We start from the raw sequence: 24,393 nt of genomic DNA on the forward strand, positions 1-24,393 counted from the left end.
TTTGTTGTCTTATTGCTCTGTCTAGAACTTCAAGAACTATGTTAAATAGATATGGAGAGAATGAACATTCTTTTGCTGTTCTTGATTTTAATGGAATTGCTTTGAGTTTCTCTCGATTGAATTTGATGTTGGCTGTCGGCTTGGTGTATATTTCTTTTATTATGTTTAGATATGTTCCTTGTATCCTTGGTCTCTCCAAGACCTTTATCATGAAGGGGTGTTGGATTTCGTTGAAGGCTTTTTCAGTATCTAATGGGATAATCATATGTTTTTTTTTCTTTCAGTTTTTTAATATAATGGATTACATTGATAGATTTTCATATGTTGAAACATTCCTGAATCTCTGGGATGAAGCTAACTTGATTATGGTGGATGACTCTTCTTTGATATATTCTTGAATTTGGTTTGTCAGTATTTTGTTGAGTATTTTTCATCCATGTTCATGAGTGAAATTGGTCTGTAATTCTCTTTCTTGGTTAAGTCTTTGTGTGGTTTTGGTATCAGGGTATCTATAGGCTCATAAAAAGAGTTTGGCAATGTTCCTTTTGCTTCTATTATGTGGAACACTGAGGAGTATAGGTATCAGCTCTTCTTGGAAGTTTTGGTAGAATTCTGCACTGAACCCATCTGACCCTGGGCTTTTTTTGGTTGGCATCCTTTTGATGACTGCTTCTATTTCCTTAAAGATTATAGGTCTATTTAATTTGTTCACCTGCTCTTGATTTAATTTTGGTATATGGTATCTATCTAAAAAAATTACATTTCTTTTACATTTTCTAATTTTGTGAAGTATAGTTTTTTGTAGTATGTATTTTGTAGTTTTTGTGGCACAATAATACTGATGATTACTTTTGTCCTCTAGTATTGTGCTCAGTACATCCTTCACTATGAACACTAGTCACTAAAGGTCAACTGTTACAAGGGAGAGGGCCCCTTGTTTGTCCTGGCTGCCCAGCTAGCTTACACTAGAAATAACCACACCGAAACTGTATTAATTAAAACACTGCTTGGCCATTAGCTCTAACTTCTTATTGGCTAACTCTTACATATTAGTTTAACCCATGTCCATTAATCTGTGTGTCGTCATATGGCAGTGGCTTACCGGAGATTCTAACCTGCATCCATCTCAGGCAGAAGATCCAGGGCTTCTCTCACTCTGCCTTTCTTCCCAGCATTCAGTTCTGTTTTCTCCACTTACCCAAGTTCCACCCTATCAGCTAGGCCAAGGCAGTTTCTTTATTCATCAACCAATGAAAGCAACACATAAACAGAAGGAACTCCTATACTAGTTAACCTTATAGTTAGTCACCTGCTCGATTTCTCTATATTAGATGGTGTAATTCAAATGTGTCTTTATCAATAGGGTCTTGCAGAGACTGATAGCACATACAAGACCTGTATAAGTTCAAACCAGACAGAATTCTGGCAGTGAGGAGGGGGAATTCTCCTCTCTAATCAATAAGCAATTTGCAAATGATAGCCTCTGGAAAACAGAATCAGTTTTCTTCAATGGAGTGTCACTAGGTATATCAACCACTCTGAAGGGCACGCACTTGCTTAGGAGTAGATGAACAAAACAAAGCTGATTCCATGCTTTTATGTATATGTGGTTTTTGTTTTGTATTTATTGTTTCTGCATTATTGGTGTTTTTTAGTTTGTTCATCTGTTTTGGTATACATTTCTTACTGTTTTTCTACTTTTTTGAGTGGTGAGACATTAAGATTGGTGGATCATGATGTGGGATATGGGGAAACTCTGGGAGGAGGGGGATATGATCAAAATATATTGTATTAAATTCTTTAAAATTTTTAAGCTATATTTAATTTAGTATAGACATTGTTGGTATTTGACAGTTTCTAACATTTCTATTTCCTTACTTTTTATTAGAAAAAACTATGACAAACATTAAAACATGTTTAAAACACATATGATTCACATTTTTCTTCCTCTGAAAAGGGCAACTTATATTTTAAGTGATAAACATTCTTTCTACAAGATCATTAAGTGAAAAGCAGAATGCTACAAAACAGAAATAAACACCTAAGTTTGTCTTCATGATATTTCAATATAACATGCTACCCATACTCTTTTTAATACTCTTGAATCTATTGTTGTTCATGTTTATTTTACATTGAAATATTTTTCAAAGTATTTTATTATTATTATTATTATATTACTTTAAAAAATACCAATCCAAATTCCCACTTCCTCTCCTCCTTGCACTCACATCCCACTCCCTCCACACACCCTTTCACCACCCACTCCAATCTTAAGAGAGGGCAAGGCACCCTGCCCTGTGGAAAGTCCAAGACCCTCCCAACTACATCTAGGTTGAGCAAGGTGTACATTCAAAGAGAATAGGATCCCAAAACGCCAGTACATGCAATAGAGACAAATCCCAGTGTCATTGTCATAGGCCCCTCAGTCTGCCCCACTGTCAACCACATTCAGAAGGAATAGTTTGATCCCATGCTCATTCATTCCCAGTCCAGTTGGAGTTGGTGAGCTCCCATTAGTTCAGGCACATTGTCTCAGTGGGTGAACTCCTCATGGTCTTGACTTGCTCATACTCTCCCTCCTTCTGCTCTTCAACTGGACCTTGGGATCTCAGTCCAGTACTCTGATGTGGGTCTCTGTCTCTGTTTCCATCTATTGTTGGATGAAGGATCTATGGGGATATTTAAGATAATCATCAGTGTGACTACTGGGCAAGGCCAGTTCAGGCACCCTCTCCTTTATTGCTTAGGGTCTTAGTTGTGGTCATCGTTGTGGATTTCTGGGGATTTTTCTAGAGCCAGGTTTCTTGCTAACCCCCAAATTGGGTCCCTCAATCAAGATATCTCTTTCCTTGCTCTCATATCTGTCCTTCCTTCTTCTCGACTATCCGATTCCCTCAAGTACTATTCAACCCTCCCCTTCTCCCCTCCTCTTCCTGTTCTCCTCTTCCTTTTTCCCCTGCCCCCATGCTCCCAAATTTTGTCAGGTGATTTTGTCTGCTTCCAATTTCAAGAAGGATCTATTTATGTTTTTCTTTGGGTTCACCTTATTTCTTAGTTTCTCTAGAATCATGGACTATAGGCTTAATGTCCTTTATTTATGGCTAGTATCCACTAATGAGTGAGTACATACCATATTCATATTTTGGGTGTGTGTTATCTCACTCAGGATAGTGTTTTCTAATTCCATCCATTTGCATGCAAAATTCAAGACGTCATATTTTTTTTTTACTGCTGAGTAGTACTCTAATGTGTAGATATGCTGCATTTTTTTAATCCATTCTTCTATTGAGGGGCATTTGGGTTGTTTCCAGGTTCTGACTACTACAAATAGTGCTGCTATGAACATATTTGAACAAATACTTTTGTAGTATGATTGAGCATCTTTTGGGTATATGCCCAAGATTGGTATTGCTGGATCCCAGAGATGCAGGGTTGGTTCAACATATGAAAATCTATCAATGTAATCCATCATATAAATATACTGAAAGAAAAACATAAGATCCTTTCATTAGATTCTGGAATGCAAACTTGTGCAACCACTCTGGAAAGTAGTGTGGCGGTTTCTCAGGAAATTCAGGATCAACCTACCCCTGGACCCAGCAATACCACTCTTGGGAATATACCCAAGAGAGGCCCTATCATACAACAAAAGTATATGCTCAACTATGTTCATAGCAGCATTCTTTGTAATAGCCAGAACCTGGAAACAACCTAGATGCCCTTCTATGGAAGAATGGATGAAGAAAGTATGGAATATATACATGTTAGAGTATTACTAAGCAGTAAAAACAAGGACTTCTTGAATTTTGCATACAAATGGATGGAAATAGAAAACACTATCCTGAGTGAGGTAAGCCAGACCCAAAAAGAGGAACATGGGATGTACTCAATCATATTTGGTTTCTAGCCATAAATAAAGGACATTGAGGTTATAATTCTAGATCCTAGAGAAGCTAAATAAGAAGGTGAATCCAAAGACAAACATAGGCATCCTCCTGAATATTAACCTTCATCAGGCGATGAAAGAGACAGAGACAGAGACCCACATTGGAGCACCAGACAGAAATCTCAAGGTCCAAATCAGGAGCAGAAGGAGAGAGAGCACGAGCAAGGAACTCAGGACAGCAAGGGGTGCACCCACACACTGAGACAATGGGGATGTTCTATTGGGAACTCACCAAGGCCAGCTGGCCTGGGTCTGAAAAAGCCTGGGATAAAACCGGACTCTCTGAACATAGTGGACAATGAGGACTACTGAGAACTCAAGAAAAATGACAATGGGTTTCTGATCCTACTGCACGTACTGGCTTTAGGGGAGCCTAGACAGTTTGGACGCTCACTTTACTAGACCTGGATGGAGGTGGGCGGTCCTTGGACTTCCCACAGGTCAGGGAACCCTGATTGCTCTTCGAGCTGATGAGGGAGAGGGACTTGATCGGGGTAGGGGGAGGGAAATGGGAGGCAGTGGCGGGGAGGAGGCAGAAATCCTTAATAAATAAATAAATTAAAAAAAACACAAAACAAAATTCAATACCCTTCATGATAAAGGCATTGGAAAGATTAGGGATACAAGGATCATATCTAAATATAATAAAAGCAATATACAGCAACCCAACAGCTAACATCCAATTAAATGGAGGGAAACTCAAAGCAATTCCACTAAAATCAAAAAGAAGACAAGGCTGTCCACTCTCTCAATATCTCTTCACCATAGCGCTTGAAGTTCTAGCGATAGCAATAAGACAACATAAGGAGGTCAAGGGGTTTGAAACTGGAAAGAAAGAAGTCAAACTTTTCTTATTTGCAGATGATTTGGTAGTGTACATAAGTTGTTGCAAGGAGAGGGCTGCTTGTTTGTCCTGGCAGCCCAGAATTGAATTAACAACAGAGAAACTATATTAATTAAAACACCGCTTGGTCTATTAGCTCTAGCTCTTCCATTGGCTAACTCTTATATTAATTTAAGCCATTTTTATTCATTTATTTATCGACAAGTGGCAGTGGACTACCAGGTAAAATTCTCAGTGTCTGTCTCCAGAAGATCCATGGTGTCTCTCTCACTCTGCTTCTTTTCTCCCAGCATGCCATTTAGTTCCCCCCTACCTACCTAAGTTCTGCCCTATCATCAGTCCCAAAGCAGTTTCTTTGTTGACCAATGAAATCAACACAAAGAGAGTAGGACCTCCTACACAATTTCCCCTTTTCTGTTTAAACAAAAAGGAAGACTTTAATTTTAACATAGTAAAATTACATATAAAAAAACAGGTATCAAGCAAGAACTACAGTTACAATATTTATATCTATTTTATCTTTTATTGTAACTAAGGAAAAGTATAACTATAACTATGAATTCTTCAACTCCATAAAAGACTCCAGAAGGATATATTACCTAAGTAAACAGGAGTGCATTGTAAACAACTTCCAAAACTCTAGAATTGGCAGATACATCTTGCTGTCTGGACAGTTACCCAATGTTCTTTTGTACTGTTGGGGCATCAATCTTTAGCCTACAGGCCCATAGTAACTGGCAGACTTTTCCATGATCAGGAAATATTAAAGATGGGTCTTCCTATATTGGCAATTTGCCAGTCATTTTCTTTTGTATCTCTCTTTTATGAAGCAGGAATTTCGAAGGATCATCTCACCTTTAGGCAAATTTAGCAGTCATTGCTCTGTGAGTCCTGCATGTCCAATTTATGCAACAGTCCAAGCAAGAGCATTTTCTTGCCCAAATGGTTAACCAATTCCATAAGGAGCCTCTTTGATACCCATATTCCTCTTGAAGTAGATTGGTGCTGCCAGGAGCTAATGTGTCTCACTGTAATGAAAAGGCCCAAGTTTTTAAAACATTTTAAATGCTATATTCTGTAGTCTTTGAAAGATATGAAGAATGCCTATCCATCTGAAATATATCTTTGCACATCTAGAGAATCTTACTAAAATGACTACAAGCTTGACTATTATAGATGATTATCTATTAACTTATATTTCTTAATCATACATTACATTTTTAAATGAGCTTCACAATCACAATACCTTAATCAGGGTCAAAAATACATATAACAAAATTGATCTTAAATTTGTATCAATAAGCCAAGATTCATATTGATACAAATATCTATAGCATATCCTCCTTTAAATGTAAAAGTATATTTATAAAGAATATTTGGGAATATGGGCATAGTTTTGTCCATACTGCTTTCTGCTGTTCAGAGGCACTCTTAATCAGGTCTTCCATGGTATATCCTGAGTGCTCGGTTTATCTCAATCAGCAGTTGGGAGAAGTAATTTTTTCAGGGTGTTCATGGCGACCTTTGAGGAGGGTGTAATCTATTAAACCCCATTTTTCTGGAAGTATTCCACAGGTTCCCATTTTCTGTGGAAACAAATGAAAAACCTCTTTTCCAAAGCACCATATCCTTAGACCCAAATCCTAAAGTCAAAATACCTTTACAGTATACATGCTGGTTTAGCTTAACAGCCCAAACAATGAAATGTCTATTTGTATTTAGCTCTTTCACAGTCAAATAATTTAAAGATAACACAATAATATACATAATCCAGACTCTGTGAATTTTCCATTTTTATGTGGTTTATTTTTTACTCCTGTTAAACTATGACTATCTGTCCTCTGTCTTTTTAAATAATTTTTTAAATGAATTATTTGTATAGAACTTTTAAGCCCTCTCAGGTTTTATGTGAATTTAGTTGACCATGTTGGCATGCCACTTGTTTCATGAAGAGGGCTGCTTGTTCATCCTAGCAGCCCAGAACCAAAATAGTCACACAGAAACTATAATAATTAAAACATTGCTTGGCCTATTAGCTCCAGCTTTTCCATTGGCTAACTCTTATATTAATGTAACCCATTTTTATTAATCTCTGTATCACCATGTGGCAGTGGCCTACCAAGTAAAATCCTCAGTGTCTGTCTTGGCGGATCCATGGCATCTCTCTTACTCTGCCTCCTTTCTCTCAGAATGCCATTTAGTCCCCAACACCTACCTAAGTCCTGCCCTATCAACAGCCTCAAAGCAGTTTCTTTATTAACCAATGAAAGCAACACAAAGACAGAAGGATCTCCTACACCAATGAGTTACCCCCAAAAACTCTACCAAAGAACTCCTACAGTTGATAAATACCTTCAGTGATGTGGCAGGATACAAGATCAACTCAAAAAAAAAAATCAGTAGCCCTCCTATACACAAAGGATAGAGAACTCTCAACAGAAGAATTTCAAATGGTCAAAAGATACTCAAAAGTATTTCTAATGATCACTATTTTAAAATGTATGTTTATTGTTTTTAAAAAATCTTTCTTGTTCCATGTACACACAAATATTAGTATATAAATACAACCTGCTGAGATCATTTAGTGTTGCTCTTATATACATGGTACATGATTTTTTAGCGGTCACCATTGGGTATTGAACAAAAATAATGAGGATCATTCCTGAGTAACACTGCTTCTCTCTCTCTCTGAGCAACTGTAAATTGATTATAGCTCTTCATTTAGGTATGATACTGTATGAGATTTCCCCCACCCTTGTTAACACAACAAACGGCAATGCTGTTGTGCAGGTAATCTTTGGGCAACCATATAATTGAGATTGTATGGGTTTACGTGCCCTGTCATAAATAGAAGACAACTCTGTCGTAGCACATGTCCTAGTCTTAATGCTCTTAGAATCTTCCCTTCCCATCTGCTGGAATGTCTCCTGAGCCTTAACTGTGGGTTTTTTGTTGCAGATGTAGCAGTGGGCACCCAACAGTCAGTTGTCTGCATTTTGACAAGTTGTGGATTTCTTTAATGGTCTCTGTTTGCTGCATAAACAAACTGCCTTCATGAGGGAAGAGACCTACACACATTTGTGGGTCTAAGGATCAGGATTTAAAATTTAGTTAGAAATTATACTGGTTTAGGGAAGTGATGATAATAGGTTCTTCTTTAGAGTCCATATACTTACTAGCCACAAACAGTTAGCTAGGTTTAAAATACCAGACATGAATGCCCTCCAATTAATATGATTTAAGTCCAATTAGAAGACTTTTGGTTACCACCAAGATATATGTCCCACTATTGGTAATATTTTATCATGCTGGTTATTGTTGTGGTTCATATGCTTCACATCGGTAAGATTGTAGATTGTTTTTCTCCTTGGCAATTTGCATACCACTTTCTGGTACTATGAGAGTTAGTCCTCAGGGAAGAGTGACTTCCATGTGAATTCCAGCTTGATTCCTCTAAGTCCAAAGTGTACATTGCCTTCAGCAATAGGCTATTACTTTCAAGTTCTGGGAGGCAATCTAATACGATGAAAATAATTGGTCCTGTTTTGGGAAGTCTCTTGACTGAACAACCTGAAGAAATATTCCCCATGCCTCCCACTGATGGTTTTGTTAGATAGTCTCTTAGAAGGAGCACCGTCACTACAAGTTATATAACTTCATTTATATATGTGTACACACAGAGTTATATATTATATGTTTTAAACTTAGTCATGCTTCCCTCTGACTTCTCCAAACATCTTTAGTTTTATCCCTACTCCTTCTTTCTCCATCTGTGTTGTCCTCTCTTTCCACTTCTTAAAGTACACACTCATCTTTTTCATTTTCCATTTCTTAATACCTGTGTCCTGCTATCACCTTATATGAAACCTTTTCTTTACTCACCCTCATTCTTTTTTGCTATATTAGTTTCTGCAGCTTCTCCAGATTATTACACATATCTAATGGTCCCCCAAATAACAGAAAATGTGGGGCATTTGTCTGATCTCATTAGTACAACATTTTTTGGTTTTATCCTCAAATCTGAAATTTTCATTTTCTTCTACAGCTGAACAGAATATTATTTTTGTGTAGGCCACACATTTGCATTATCCACTCATTGTTTGAAGGTTTGCAAAGAAGTAAAAAATTCACCTTGAATTAAAAAAAAAACAGCTTCTTCAACAAATGGTACTGGGGAAACAGAACGTCCATAAGTAGAAGAATGAAATTAGAGCCATATTTCTCACCCTGTACAAAAATCAACTTCAAGTGAATCCAAGACCTCAGGATTAAGCCTAAAACCCTGAAAATGCTAAGAGAAAACTTAAGCAGATCCCTAAAAGATATATGTATAGCAAGTGACTTTCTGAATATATCTTTATTTGTTCAGTAATTGAAGAATACAATTGAGAAATAGTACTTCATAAAATTAAAAAGCATCTGTATGGCATGGAAACACCTTAGTGAAAACAAAGTCTGCAGAGTAGAAGAGACATTTTGTCAGGTATACATCCAATAGGAGCTTAATATTCAGAACTTAAAAACAACTAAAAACAATTCAAAAAAATCATGTGACCCAATTAAAACATGGACTATCCATTTGAACAGACTAGTCTCAAAAAAAAAAAATAATGGCTAACGAAATCTTTAAAAGTATTCAGTAGCCTTCTCAATTAAGGAAATTAAAACTACTTTAAAATACCATCTTACCCCAGTCAGAGTAAGATGAAGAAAACATCTGACAATAAATGCCAGAGTTGACACAAGGAAAGGGGAACGCTTATTTACTTTGTTGGGATTGCTAACTGGAGCATCCAAGGACATAAAATCCTATTGTATAGATACACTGTGTTCATTGCTACTCTACTCATAGTAAGCAGGAAATGGAAACTACCTCAGTACTTATAAAATCTTTTCTGAGAATATTTGCAAAATATATATCTCACATTCAATCGAGGTCACACCAAGAAAAATCCATTTTGTACATAATCATATTTTCTGAATGATAGATGTCTTTGTGTACATGTGTTTAATAAATATTTATTGAACTAATAACATTGTAAGTCTTGCCCTTGTAGTTCAGAAACTGTATGGCATAAAAAGGGTTAAATTTCTTCAGCTGGAAAATATAAAAACTGGGTGGTCACCAAGTAGAGTGGAGGTGGAAATGAAAAGCTATGCATGAGGGTTAGGGTACTGAAGTGTGTAACTGAGATCTATAAGTCCATGTATGTTTAACACCTAAATCTATTTCCATATTTTAAAAAACACACCTAGAAATCAGCATGCCAAATGAACAAATTGTTAGTGAGGACTATACAAGGAAATATCCATGAAATTTTTTTTTCCAGTGGAAAAAATGTGTTGGAGAAGGGCTGCTTGTTTTTTTTGGTCACCCAGCTCACTTAGCCCTGAAATAATCACACAGAAATTGTATTAATTAAATCAGTACTTGGCCTATTAGCTCTAACTTTTTATCAGCTAGCTCTTACATTTTAATTTACCCATTTCTGTGAATCTGTGTATAGCCACATGGCTGTGGCTGACTGGCTCAATTTCCAGTGTCTGGTCTCTGGTGGCTCCATGGCTTCTCTCTGACCCTGATCTTCTTCCTCCCAGCTAAAGCCTAACTTTCCCTGCCTACCTAAGTTTTACCCTATGAATAGGCCAAGGCATTTTCTTTATACGTGAATGGTAATCACAGTACACAGAGGCCACTCTCACATTAAAAATGATACAAATGTACCTGGCAATCTGGTGAGACTAGAGTTGAAGCAAATCCTGAAGTATCCACAGGGAGTGGAGAAGGTTTGGATTCCTAATTCTGTAATGTTGTTCAATGTGTAGCCTTCAACTTCTTACAGTGTTTGTATTGTTCAAAACACATGTTTATCAAGTAAATTATGGAGGTTGAAGGCAAAGTCTGCATCTTTAAAATATAAAGAAGAGTCTGGCTTACCTCACTCAGGATAGTGTTTTCTATGTCCATCCATTTGTATGCAAAATTCAAGAAGTCCTTGTTTTTTACTGCTGAGTAATACTCTAATATGTATATATTCCATACTTTCTTCATCCATTCTTCCGTTGAAGGGCATCTAGGTTGTTTCCAGGTTCTAGCTATTACAAACAATGCTGCTATGAACATAGTTGAGCATATACTTTTGTTGTATGATAAGGCCTCTCTTGGGTATATTCCCAAGAGTGGTATTGCTGGATCCAGGGGTAGGTTGATCCCGAATTTCCTGAGAAACCGAAACACTGCTTTCCAGCCAGACCCAAAAAGAGGAACATGGGATGTACTCAATCATATTTGGTTTCTAGCCATAAATAAAGGACATTGAGCTTATAATTCATGTTCCTAGAGAAGCTAAATAAGAAGGTGAATCCAAAGACAAACACATAGGCATCCTCCTGAATATTAACCTTCATCAGGAGATGAAAGGAGACAGAGACAGAGACCCACATTGGAGCACCAGACAGAAATCACAAGGTCCAAATCAGGAGCAGAAGGAGACGAAGCACGAGCAAGGAACTCAGGACCGCGAGGGGTGCACCCACACACTGAGACAATGGGGATATTCTATTGGGAACTCACCAAGGCCAGCTGGCCTGGGTCTGAAAAAGCATGGGATAAATTTGGACTAGCAGAACATAGCGGACAATGAGGAAGAATGGGAACTCAAGAACAATCGCAGTGGGTTTTTGATCCTACTGCACGTACTGGCTTTGGGGGAGCCTAGGCAGTTTGGATGCTCACCTTACTAGACCTGGATAGAGGTGGGCGGTCCTTGGGCTTCCCACAGGTCAGGAAACCCTGATTGCTCTTCGAGCAGATGAGGGAGGGTGACTTGATCGGGGGAGGGGGAGGGAAATGGGAGGCGGTGGCGGGGAGGAGGCAGAAATCCTTAATAAATAAATAAAATAAAATAAAATAGAAAAGAAAACAAAAAAATATAAAGAAGAAATTAATACTTTTTACTTCACATATTTGATGGATCTGTTTACAATCTGTGATGATCATAATGGTGTTGGTTATAATAGTGACCTTTTTGGTGGTATCCCAACCCCCCTCATTCTCTTTTTCTATTCATTTAATGACTTTGTGCTACACACAGTCAGGCAGCGCTCAGGGCACACCTCCTTCCTGATGGCCTGGATGAGTCTGCCAGAAGGCCCTGATTATGAGGTTACAATGAGGAGTACTGGCGTCATCTGCAACATATAAGGCAGGACAGCAGGCAGCCCCTGACAGTTATCACAGGAGGCTCGCCTGCTAGATTTGGCAGCTGATGCTCCCCTGTGTCTGGTGCCGAAGAATGAAGGTGCCAGAGAATGGATATGGATATCGTATTCATTCTTATTTGTAGCGTTATCGTTGCCTTCATCATTTTCATTGCGAAGATACTACAGGTAAGCTGTGTGTGGGAGGAAACTGCCCTAACATTAAAGTAACTCAACACAAGGTCAGGGTGTGTTTCTTAAGACCACAGAAAGAGGAACAGACCTTGGGTAAGAACATCAAATGTTGCCTGCACTCTCCAGAGAGCCCTGGCTTTATGTCTCTCCTGCATGGCGTTCCCAAACTTTCATCACTGTATTCAATAGTTATGGTAAGTTAGGAGATAGACATAGGTAGCTAATTATCTGGTCACTTTTCAACCAACCTCTCATTCACCATGAGAGACAGGAGAGCTGAAAGTGCATGCTCCCTACCCTAAAAACTCATCTTAAAATTCGGTTCTTTCTGCTCTTTTCTCACGTCTCTGATGGTATCCTCTCTAAATGTCAGTTCGCTAGTGTTGGTTTAAAGATATAAGTAAAATGATTTTACAACAGGATTAATGACACATGTCAAGGCTAATATTGAACTTCCAAAGGCAAGAAGGCTTTGCAACCATGATTTTTCTTGAATCGTTGCCTATACAAAACAGTCTTATGATTTTCTCATATTTTGTAGGATTTCTGTTTACTGAGAGTTACCTTTTTGTGTTGAAACATTTTAATTTCATGTAGTTAAATTTATTAATTGTTGAGGCTGTTTCCTGTGATATTAGAGTCCTGTTCTAAAAGTCCCTCCCTATACTTTTAATCTTGGAGTGTATTCCCTATCCATGATCATGTACAAAAATCAATTCAATATTTACCAATATCTAGATTTTAAATCATGGTTCCCTTTTAAGAATCAGTCTCTTTCCCTCATTTCTCTCCTTGCAGCCTACTCTATCTCTCCCTGGATCCAAGTTCCTCTTTCTCTCTCCCACCATGGCTTTGGGAACTTATGGCTATTCACAAGTATAATCAGCCCTAAATATGTGGGTTTTTGTTTGTATTATTTGTTTTGTTTTGGTACTTAAAGTCGCAAGTGAAATGCTTTTAAGTAAGGATCAAAGACAGGGTTTGAAGCTACTACTGAACTTCCCAAGGCAAGATATTACAAGGTGACATCCATTTTTTTCCTTCAGTCTGTGCTTGTGCAAAATGTACATGTCAGTCAACATCACCCTTCAACGCATTCTAATCTATATCTCTTGGGGGAAAACCTGTTCATTATCATAAATAAGTTATCACGAGGAAGATTTTGTAGATGTCTAGGCTCCAAAGAACCTCAGAGTTGTAATTTCTTTTACAGATAATTGATTATGCAAGGCCACCCAACTCAAGACCCTTGATACTACTAAGAAAAACGCCTGTTCGATCATTAAGAATCACTGCTGTGAGTGTCCCAATCAACAACATCAACCAGGCTATTCCAATGTCTTTTCCACGACCATTAGGCTCACACAGAAGAACTCTCACCAATCTGATCATGATGCACTGTCAAATAACCAAAGCGGACCGATTCATGTCTGTAAAGGGCTCATCTCGGCGAACAAAGCCTAGGCGAGACCTCTTCTGAGAATTCCAATAGAAAACTACAACTGAAACAACCAATAAAATTCCCTACATGGGAGCAGCTGATATTGTTTCTTACAAATGAGTTTTTATTTAAAGGAGTATGGTGCCAGTCAGCTAGTCCAGACACCTATTATATGCTTGTATTTAAAAACTAATTTACATGTATTTGTAATACATATTTTATGAGGTAATGATCTAGAATCACAATACAGAAAAAGCAAGTTCGAAAGTTGGGTATTTGACAGGAAGTTGTAGTTAAAAGTTTACAGCTGACATATAACAATCTGAAATTCAACCTATTTGAAAAGTTTCAGAATCAAAAGATTGCAGCATAATATTGCAGTTGTCTACAAGTTTTATGAAAATGGGAGAAATTACATTGACCAGCTTTCTAGTAGGAAAACAACTGTTTTTGTCACTGAATGCATGTAGTAAGAACTATCATTGGGCATCCTAAAATAAATATATTTTTATTTTTAAAACAATCTTATTTTACATACCAATAACAAAATTACCTCCCTCTCCCTTCATTTTACTTCCCCCATATTCCACCCATCCACTCCTTAGAGAGGATGAGGCTTCCTATGGGGAGTCAACAAAGTCTATCTAGGCTGAGCATAGGGAATGGGCTCCAAAGAGCCAGTTCAAGCACTAGGGATAAATACTGGTTCCACTGCTAATGGCCCCACGAACTTCCCATAAGGCCTAGTTTCATTTGATAGTGGTTTCACAGCTGTCAGTCCTGGGTCAGTGAGCTCCCACTAGCTCGAGTCAGCTATTTCTATGGGTATCTTCGTCATGGTCTTGGCCCATTTGCTCACAATATCGTTCCTCTCTCTCTATGACTGGACTACAGGAGTTCGGCCCTGTGCTTTGCTGTGGATCTCTGCATCTGCTTCCAGATTCTTTTCATCTTAATCACTGTATGTGAATAAATGTTACAGACAGAATGCTCACAAAGGATTCTATTAAATACTACTTCATTAAGTAGTGTTTTGGAATATTTTTGACATGAGGACATACAGATGACTTTTGTCTTATTGTCGAAAATGTTCAGTCAAGGGAATGTTAATCTATAATGTAGGAAAAGTTAATCTACAAAGTGGGCATGGCAAGAAAAATCTTGAAACGTGGACTGATTTCAGTCTTAAAATAGTTTTCTATCTGTTACTAAAATTATAATAAACTTAGTTGCTTAGAACTTTATTGCCCAATAGTTGTGAGCATAGAAGTCTAATGTGGATCTGCCTGGGCAAAAATTAAGGTGCCAGAATTTCTGTGTTCTTTCCAGAGGTTTCAGGTGGCTTTAAAGCTGTCTATACTTTTTGGCTTGTGGCTTCTTTCTCCATCTTCAGAGGCATCTGTGTTGCATATTTCTGCTTTGGATTCCAACACCATGTCACTACTTAAACACAGATTGAGAAAAGAATATGTGGCCCCTTCCCACCCTGCAGATTATCCTATTATTAGAAGAAAGAAAGGCAGGAGTCTCTTCTCAGTAGTGGAGACTCTGTGGCCAGGTGCAGAGGATTTGGAGCAGAATAGGGAACCTTTGGAGTGCATAATTCAATATGCAAATCTGTTGTCTGCTGTCTCAACTGTTAAATAACAGTGGGAGGCAGGTATGTTCTCAGTAGTTTCCCAGATCTCAACAGTCTGCTGAATCTGTTATCAGCTCCTTAACTTTCCTGTCCTAAGTTTCTCATCCCACCCAGGATTTTTTTGGTTATTAGCCTTTCACTTCAGACCTGGAGGACAGATAAAAGAAGAGAGGAGGATGTATCTTTAATTTAGAGTACTGTAGCAGCCAAAGAGTTGGTTCTGAAGGATGTTAAACTCATCTGAAATTTGAGGCTTTCTGAGAGATGGTCAGGCTGAGAGGTTAATTGATACAAAGAGAACCTCAATCCAATTGTTTTATCTCTGGGTCCTTAACAAGGATGTCCAGAGCGGCCAGAAGAGGAATGAGTTAGATAGCTTGTGAGTCTTTTTCAGAAGTCATCTGAACTGCTGTTAGGGATTGGAGGGCTCAGACCACTCTAAGTGCTTTCAAGCTGCCAAAAAGGGCAATATAGCAGAGGCATTAGTTAAAGTGCTTCATGTAATTATTCAGCCACCCATAAAGCTGCACTTCTGGGTCCTAAAGGCAGGAACATGTGGGCAGACCCTTGGGAACAAAGGGCCCATATGACCTACATGTGCGCATGAGTGGTTACCTCCACTAAAGCCCTTGTGCGCATACATGGGTTGCCCACCATCTGCGTCATCATCATTTGACATACCCACGCAAAACCCCTGTGCACATGAGCAAGGCGGCCTTTAAAATCTGGATGCGCCATCTTTGTGCTCTCTCTCTCTCTCTCTCTCTCTCTCTCTCTCTCTCTCTCTCCCTCTCCCTCTCCCCCCCCCCCCCCGCCACCCCACGTACACTATTCACTATTTAGTCAGGCCTGTGAGAACCTTCTTTCTCTAATAAACTCCTAAGTGGGTTTGTGTCTTCTGTCTTCTCACTCGTGCTGGACATTTCATTTGGTACCGAGACTAGAGAGATTTTCCCATCCCAGACCTCTATCCCAGGGCCAGAATTTCCAGCCCCAGGCCTCTATCCCGGGGCTGGGATCTGCCTCGGGTTTCTGGGACCAGAATTGCAACTGGGGATTTTCTAGAAAACAACCCACATATTCCATATGCCTGAGCGCGACCTCTCGGAACTACACGTGCTTCCAACAGTGAGTGTTTCCATTCTGGTCAGCTTAACTGCTTCTTGGAACCCAAGGAATTGACTGGTTGAGCTCCCGGCAACCTTCTGGAGTTCCTAGAGACAGGAGAACTGTCCCCAACCACAGTCTTCAAGGCAGTGGTTATTCCCTTTGCTGACATTCATCTGTGGTTTGCTTCCCTTACTTAAGCTTGTGTTTGGAATGACCCAGGACCAACCCACCCACGACTGAGGGCCCAGGGTCCCTCAGATCTATCTTTCTCTTTTTTTCTTTTATTTCTTTTCCTTTCCTTTTTTTTTTCTGAGGCTGCTCAGAGCAGCCTCTGGCCTCCCTGGGTTCGGGTCACAGACTGGATTCAGCCAGGCCTTACCTTCCCATTCTTGGCTTGAGGGGACATCCACATGAGTCTTGCAAAGGTCACGCTGATTTATACCCCGCTCCATAGTCAAGAGATGTCTTATGTGGAGCCCTTGTGGTGTCGCTGTTTTGTGGGTTTACATGGCTTTAACCATGGGACGCAAACCTTCCAAGCCTATCAATCCAGCCTTCCCCCTGGGGTGCCTTTTAGAGTCCCTACAACCTCAGGCCTTAATGCCCTACCTACAGATTCCCACACTTATCCATCTTTGTTCAAAAAATGGCCTCGTTACAATTTAGATGGCAATCTAAAGTGGCCACCTAATGGCACCTTTAATCCCCATATTCTACGGAAGCTTTCTAACTATTGTCAGCGCACAGGCAAATGGAAGGAGCTTCCCTACATCCAAGTCTTTTTCTATTTAAGCTCTAAGTCTAAGCCCTCTGTTCTTGCAAACTGTTCACCTGCTCACATGTTTCTGGCTATGCCATCTGCTCCTAAGGAAACCCCACTTCCTCTCTGGACCCAGCTAACAAACCTCTGCCTTTTCGACCTCAGCAGGAAATTATCCCTATTCCCTCAGTCTCTACTCCTGCTCCTTTAGCCCCAGCTCTTAACCCCGCCTCTTTAGCTCCTTCAGCTGTCTCATCACCTCCAGCTTCTCACTCTGCGGCTCCCTCTCTCCCCTTCCCACCTGCTCCAACAGTCCCACTAAATCATTCTTCCTCTTCAGTGCCTGGCCTCAGCAACTGCCCTGCTCTGGCACTCGCTTTTATTCCTCCTATCACACATTTGCGTGCCACCATGGAACCTAACTCTAACCAAACCAAGCCCATTACAGTTCTCTCATTGTGAGAGGTGGCCAGCGTAGATGGATTGATTAGGGTACATGTTCCTTTTTAACTCTCAAACCTTTCCCATATAAAAAAATTACTGGGTTCCTATATGTCTAATTCTACCACTTTCATAAAACAATTCCAATCTTACCCAATCTTACAATCTCACCTTTCATGACATTTATATGATTCTATCTAATTACCTACTTCCTGAAGAGTGCAGGTGAGTTTGGGAGCAGGTCAGGCAACATGCAGATGAGATTCACCAAACTCTTGCTTCTTACCCTCCCAAAGCAGAGGTGGTTCCAGAGCAAGAGTCACACTGTGATTATAATACTTTGGGTGGGATTTTAGCTAGGGACCAGTTTTTGACTTGTCTCCTGGCAGGTCTCTGTAAGGCTGCCCTCAAGCTGGTAAACTATACTAAGCTCTGTTGTGGGAGCTGCGGGCCTGCTTTTCATCTCGCCCGGCTCCCGCATGGCTAGCTTTACACCAGAAATAACAACACACAAACTATTCTTTTAAATACTGCTTGGCCCATTAACTCTAGCCCTTACAGGCTAATTCTCATATCCCAATCAACCCATCTCTAATAATCTGTGTAGCATCAGTCTTACCAGGAAAGATTCAGCATGTCCGACCTGGCAGCTTGCTTCATGGCGTCTGCTCAGGAGAGGGGAGCATGGCCTCTGAGCTCACTTCCTCTTCCTCCCAGCATTCTGTTCTGTTTACTCTACCCACCTATGTTTTAACCTATGAGGGCCAAACAGTTTCTTTATTATAATTAACCAATGACCTTCCTCCATTAAAGCTCTTAGAGATTATTCAGGATACAAAGGAAAATCCTTCCACATTTTTGGAACGCCTCACAAAAGCTCTGTTACAGTATACTAACGTAGATCCAGAAACTACAGAAGGCAGACAGTTACTCATGACCCATTTTTTAATCAGTGCTACTCTGACATTAGGGCTAAACTTAGACGTTTGGTGAAAGGACCATTGACTCTGCAGGCAAAAGTCCTAGAGTTGGCTTTTAAAGTGTACCATGCAAGAAAGGACAAAGCCCGCAATCACTGTCACGTGTTAGTCATGGCCTCCCAACTGGCTGAGGTGACAGACCACCTGATCCCTGCTGTCCATGCTGCTCCCTTGCCCTCCGGAGCTTGAGAATCACCAGGTCTGTATTTCAAATGTGATAAAACTGGTCACTGGGCCCAAGCATGCCCTAATCCTCATCTTAGTCCCATGAGACCTTGTCCAAGGTGTCATAGGGAAGGTCTTTGGTCAGTAGAGTGTCCTTGTGCACATAGTGGCATGGAGATATTGGGCCCAGAAAATTCCCAAGTTGACCTTCTAGGTCTGGCCATAGATGAGTGAGGCTTGCTGGGCTTCTTGACTGGACCACAACCGTCATCTGTAATGAGGAGCCATGGGTACTCATCATGGTATCAGGACGACCCATCTCCTTTCTCTTGGACACCTGAACCACATACTTGGTACTGAGGGAATTCTGGGTGGGGGGCTACTTCTCCTTCTAGTTTCCCTATTGTCGGGGAAGGGGGACAGCCTTATTTACCTCAGCAGACCTCACCAATTAACTGTGTGTTTAGGGGTATTTATCTCACTGACTCATTTTTAGTTATGCCAACCTGTCCAATACCTCTCATGGGAAGGGATTTTTTTTTTTTAACAAAGGTAGGAGCTTCCATTTCCTTTGCTCCCATTCACCTTACCCCAGACTTGCCAACAGCTCTACTCCTTCTTCTCCTAGCCTCTCAACCTCTCAACTCTAATAACATGTCTTTTCCTCTACCAACCTCCCAGGTGACCCCCAAGTCTGGGACACCCCAAACCCCTCCATTGCTAAACACAATTCCCCCATTGTTATTCAATTACAAGACCCCACTAAGTACATTACCCAAGCTCAGTAACCCCTCTCTCTCCATAGCCTTAAGGGACTTAAGCCTATTATTCATGACCTTTTAAGGAAAAAGCTACTTCGCCCCACTTCTTCTCCCTTTACCACCCCTGTACTTGCTGTTAAAAAAAAGTTTAATGAAACTTATCATCTGGTTCAAGACCTCCAGTTCATTAACTCTGCAGTGGTCCCTCTTCATTCTGTAGTTCCTAATCCTCTCACCCTTCTATCCAATATCCCTCCAGGAACCTCCCACTTCTCAGTTCTAGACCTCAAAGATGCTTTTTTTCTCTATTCCTCTCAGCCCTCAATCTCAAAACATCTTTTCCTTCACCTGGACTGATCCTGATACTTCTCCACACAACTCACCTTTACTGTCCTTCCCCAGGGATTCTGGGACAGCCCACACCTGTTTGGCCAGGCTTTAGCTTCTGACCTGCTCTCACTGTCTCTCCCTAAATCTAAGCTCATACAGTATGTGGATGACATTTTACTTTGTAGCCCATCATTGGAGATCAGCGAAATTGATACCTCTGCTCTTTTAAATTTCCTGTCCAAAAGGGGCTATAGAGTCTCACCTTCTAAAGCCCAACTGTCTACCCCTCAGGTCATTTATTTGGGATTAACTATAACCCCAACCCAAAAGGCTATTACTCTAGACAAAAAAAAAAAAAACCTTAATTCAGTCTCTTGCAGTTCCTTCCACCAAAGAAGAGATTTTATCATTTCTAGGAGTAACTGGCTTCCTGCATTTCTGGATCCCCTCTTTTTCTCTCCTCGCCCGCCCCTTATATGAGGCAGCTCTCAGCTCTCTGCATGAGCCCCTTCTCCATCTTGTTACCAAACCTTTCCAGAGACTCCAGGAAGCCCTTATAAAGGCTCCAGCTCTTCATCTTCTAGATGTAACTCGCCCCTTTTCTCTTTATGTAGCAGAGAAGGAGGGATATGCCTTTGGGGTCCTAGGACATCAACTGGGACCTTCTTTTGCACCTATAGCATACCTGGTAAAGAAGATGGACTGTACCACTCAGGGCTGGGCACCCTGCATACATGCTTTAGAGGCTACTGAGTTTCTTATTTGTGAGTCAAAAAAACTAACCTTTGGGTCATCCACCACTGTCTTCTCCCATAATCTGTCCTACCTCTTAATTTACAAAGGCTTACAAACCTTGCCCCCTTCCGGAGTTCTTTCCCTCCAGGTGGTACTATTAGAAGATGCCACACTCACTTTCCAATGCTGCCCACCCCTTAATATCTCAAATCTCCTACTTCAACCTAATGTTAATGATTCCCCATCTCACTCCTGCATAGAGATCTTAGAGGATCTACTGCCCCACCCCTCACATATACAGGAGGGCAAACTGTCCCAGGCCACTTATACCTGGTACACAGATATGGCAGCTCCTTTTTATGTGATGGGACCCATAGATCAGGCTAAACACTAGTATCAGATATGGAGATAGTGGAAGCACAAGCACTCCCTACCCATACCACTAACCAACAGGCTGAGTTGATAGCTCTTGCCTGTGCCTTCCAGTCAGCAAAGGGACAATATTTAAATGTTTACACAGACTCCAAATATGCCTTTCATATCCTCCTGTCCCATGTGGCTATCTGGAAGGAGCACAGGCTTCTTACAATGGAAGGAGGATCCATAACTAACTCAGGTTACATTATGGGCCTGTTAAAAGCCTCCCATCTCCCCAAAGTTATAGGAATTATTCACTGTCGGTCTCATCAGACCAACAGTTTCATTATTTCTAAGGGAAATAATTGGGCTGACTGAGCAGCCAAAACAGCAGTATTCCAAAGCCCAAACCTACCTCAGTCACCTTAGGGGGTTCATACAGTACAGCCCACACTCTCAGAGACACTCCCTGACACCCAGCAAATTCTGTCCTACCTACATCAGCTCTTTTAACCTAATAGCAAAGCTCTGTTTCATTTTGTTAAGGCTCACCTCCAACCCACCCCTGAGAACTTAAAGTTCCTAAAAGCTATCACTGCCAAATCTGTCAAAAGTCAGATCCCAAGACCAAATACCAAAGCTTTTCTTTTCTCACCTACCAGGCCAGGTGCTCTCTTCCAGGAACTGACTGGCAGCTGGATTTTACTCATATGCCCACGGTGAGAAGAGTTAAATATCTCCTGGTCTTGGTGGATACAATGTCTGGGTGGATTGAAGCATTTCCTACCACTAATAAGAGGGCCCAGACAGTTTCTGATATTCTTCTCCAAGAAATCATCTCCCAGTTTTGAATCCCAAACTCTCTTCAGTCAGATAATGGCCATGAGTTCACTTCCCAGATTTCCCAAAACTTGTCTAAGGCTCTTAACATCCCTTGGCATTTTCATACCCCATACCACCCTCAGTCTTTAGGGAAAGTAGAACGAACTAACCGTTCCTTAAAAAAATTATTCTTGTTAAAATGTCACAGGAACTTCACTTTGATTGGGTAAAACTTCTGCCTCTGGCCCTCCTTAGGCCAAAAGCCCCCTTTTCATCTTGCCCTTTGAACTCGTGTATGGGTAGCCAGTTTTAACCCCCGGCCTCTCAACTAAAATCTCTCCCCTTCCTGATCACCTCCTTAATCCCCTGTTATCTCATCTACACTCCCTATTATGGGATTTAACCAACCTCTCATTACCTCAACCATGGGCTAACTCATGCCCACTGTCGATTAAAATAGGGGATCAGGTATTATTTTCTCCCGCAGACCAATGTCCCTCACCCGTTTCCCCTAAATGACAGGGTCCCCTTAGAGTAATTCCTGTAACTCCCACAGCTGCCAAGCTCTAGGGACTTCCTCATTGGATTCACCTGTCACATCTTTAACTCTTCCAGCTCAAAATATCCCCTCATAGACAATAACTCAAACAGAACCCTGTTCCCTTAAGTTCCAGAAGACACCAAGATCAGCCCCTCTTTCTCCAGCACCAAAAATAAATAAATAAATAAGTAAATAAATAAATAAATAAATAAATGTCTCATCCTTATTCAACTCTCTTGTGCCAATATGCTCTCTCTTTTCCTTTTTTTCCTATATACAACTTCTCCATATACTTCTACTGTCATGCTTAAATATCCAATTAACCACTCAGCTGTTATTACAGAAACCATCATTAAACAGAGCCAGAGGTACAAGGACTGTCAAAGCCCAGGTGGTAAGAAACAATAATAAATTTATAGCCCCAAACTCTAAAAAAAAAAAAAGCTCACGAAGCAGACTTTAACATAACAGGCTTATCACTGACTGCAGCAGTCACTCCTGGATGAATGTTAAGGTAATGCCATGATGCAAAATTTACTTCAGGTAAAACATTAAAGAGTCTAATAATTATCCTTTTCAATAATTTCCTCCTTCTTCCTTCCACCATTTTCCATTCTATGGTTATAATCATAAACTATTAACATGTCTAAAATTTATTTCTTTTTCAAACATTTTTATAAGCTCCAGGGAGTCAATTTGACCTACCTAAACGAAACAGACTTGCCCGGAATAAGTATCATTTAATTCTTTTCTTGTCATTCCTGGTATTGGGAACCCCTAAATCCCCTCCCCTTCTATCTTCAATCTTCGAACTCTCCTCTATTAAACACTAGGATCTAAAAATTTTTTTCCTCCCAAACATAATTTTTTCTTTCCAGCATTTTGCGAGGTTCAAGCTACCAGTCGACCTAGTTCCTCAGAGCCCAGAAAATATAGCTGTGATCAGCCACCCCAGGATGTGGTCAAATATCCCAACTCCTTGATGCCCACAAAGTCAGTGTGAAGCAGTCATGAGAGACCTTGGGGTGCCCCATTCCCACCCATTAAGAGCCTCAATTCCCTAAATTTTTATAATAAACAAAAGGGTGGAATGTAATTATTCAGCCACTCATAAGGCTGCACTTCTGGGTCCTAAAGGCAGGCACATGTGGGTGGACCCTTGGGAACAAAGGGCCTGCATGACCCACGTGTTTGCATGATTGGTTACTTCCACTAAAACCCTTGTGCTCATGCGTGGGTCACCCGCCATCTGCATCATCAGCGTTTGACATACCCACGCAAACCCCCTGTGCGCATGTTCAAGGCATGGGTTGCTCATCATCAGCGTCTGATGTAGTCACATCTTCCCCCTGTAAGCATGTGCTAGGTGGCCTTTAAAAGCTGGACGTGACATCTTTGCTCTCTCTCTCTCTCTCTCCCCCCATACACCATTTAGTCAGGCCTGCGAGCATCTTCTTTCTCTAATAAACTCCTAAGTGGGTTTGTTTGCGTCTCATGTCTTCTTCTCACTCGCATTGGACATTTCACTTCAGATGGATGCCGGTCTAGGGGCTTCAATAAAGTTTAACAGTTGCAAAAGATAGACTAGCCATCTGAAGACAGTATGCATTCTTGGTGTGTTGAGGTAGCATGTGTAACATACAAAAATCTGATACTATTAGTACTATTAGAATTATTACTAAGAGTGTAGTTAAGAAAATATTTGGGACAGTTTTGTCCTTATTGCAGGAAGAGACCCTGCAAGAAAACCATCTAAAGAACCCTTTTCAGGCTTTATCATAGGTGTAAGAAAGATTGACTTTTGTCACTATTGCCCATTACAAAGTGTAAGGCTGTTCTTGGTTTGGTGCAAAAGGTTCTAATAATTTTCACTGGTGAACAGAATCAGTCATTAGGTCTCCTCTATTACAACCTTGTGCAGAACACTAAGAGACAAAGTTAATGAGGGGAAATTTTAACACCACTATTAGCATAAATTTTGTTTAATAAGGTGAAATGTAATCATAGAATTCCCAGGACCTTGTACCAGATTTCTGTAGAAGGATAAGGTAACTGTAATCAGCTGTTTATTACATTAGGCTCCTGCAGAAGGCCAAGCACCTGGAAGCTTTGTAAGAGAAGTCAGT

The sequence above is a fragment of the Microtus pennsylvanicus genome, chromosome X (assembly GCF_037038515.1).
Source record: "Microtus pennsylvanicus isolate mMicPen1 chromosome X, mMicPen1.hap1, whole genome shotgun sequence".
Taxonomy (NCBI): domain Eukaryota; kingdom Metazoa; phylum Chordata; class Mammalia; order Rodentia; family Cricetidae; genus Microtus; species Microtus pennsylvanicus.